Source organism: Dasypus novemcinctus, chromosome 24 (assembly GCF_030445035.2).
Source record: "Dasypus novemcinctus isolate mDasNov1 chromosome 24, mDasNov1.1.hap2, whole genome shotgun sequence".
NCBI classification, from domain to species: domain Eukaryota; kingdom Metazoa; phylum Chordata; class Mammalia; order Cingulata; family Dasypodidae; genus Dasypus; species Dasypus novemcinctus.
The window spans coordinates 43,965,292-43,966,521 of record NC_080696.1 but is presented as its reverse complement, the minus strand read 5'-3'; the positions used below and the strand labels follow the sequence as shown (position 1 = coordinate 43,966,521).

The 1,230-nt window shown below is 46.8% G+C and overlaps 1 non-coding gene across 1 annotated transcript; it reads right to left on the bottom strand.

Moving 5' to 3' along the window:
* Positions 1 to 326: 326 nt before the first annotated feature.
* LOC111761574 (small nucleolar RNA SNORA70) lies at positions 327 to 458 on the bottom strand. The gene has a single exon (XR_002794904.2). It is a non-coding gene; the product is annotated as a small nucleolar RNA SNORA70 (small nucleolar RNA).
* Between the last annotated feature and the right edge of the window lie 772 nt (positions 459 to 1,230).

Genomic DNA, 1,230 nt, shown 5'->3' with positions numbered 1-1,230 from the left:
CGCAATTGAGGATGTATTTGATCCCATCACTATCCAGGGTGAGGCGCTTCTCAGCCACCACGTCTTCCCATTTGTCAGTGTTAAACTTGGTAAAGTCTCACTTCTTAGAGCTATGGGTCTCTGGAGGTCAGGGAACTTGAGCCGAGCCCTGAGTAGGGCAGCAATCACATGCTCCTTGATTTGAAGGTTGGTGCAAATGGACATAGTGATTTGACTGATGTGGACCCTGGCTACTGTGCCCTGGGGCTTTCAAAAGGCAGCTCATGTACCTGTCGGAGCCTAGACTGGGTGCAGCATGAGGTCAGACATGAACGTCAACAGGAAAGGACTGTCTCCAAGGTTCAAGGCAAACTGTGCCAGCGACAGGTTGCATCTGCTACCACGGAGGCTGTTGCAGGCAGCCATTGCACACCAGCCCCACCTGGGGAAAGGAGGACTGTTGGCTTAATTGGCTGCAGACACGTCCTTTATTACTGACTCATTTCTTATACTCCCAACCCTACTGCCTTCTGTCAAGGTCACCGTGTGGAATAATGTGGATCTGGATTCTCATTTGGGATTTGCTGTGTGACCTTAGGTAAGTGACAGCTCCTCTGACCCTATTTTCTCACCCGTGAAAGTTGGATGATAATCCTATCTTTACAGTATTAAGAGGAAATTAGGCAGCATAGATGTGAAGATTCTAACACAAGTCTAGGTACAGGGTAGGTGCTCAGTAATGTTAGACATTGCTCTACAAAGGGGTATGTTTCAGAGTGTGAAAGGCACGGTGTGGGTTGAGTACTCCTGTTCTGCTATTCTAGAAGGGTGATAGGTCAGGGATGAGGGATGCTATGTCCCTGTGTGTGCTGTGGCCTTTAACTTAGGTCTCTGGCTGTATTGCCAAAAGTAAAATAATTGCATCTATTTTGAATTCTATGCTTTCTCCTTATTTTGGAGAATGATTATGAGTATTTTGTCACATATTTGAAATCTAACATAGGATGGGCTGAGGTTTGGGAGCTAAATATCATTCATCTAGTCCAGCATGCTGTTTCCATGGAGGAGGAAACTGAGACACATGTTGACGAGCAGCTCATCCAAGGTCTTGGCAGAACTGGGTGGGCACCCTTGTGTCCTTGTCTCAAGGCACAGTGGTGATGCCTTCAGTGCACCCCCATCATTCAGAATTTGACGCTTTCTTTCAGTATGAGTTTAATCTGACTTGTTTGATTGGGGACCCTGCTTTCC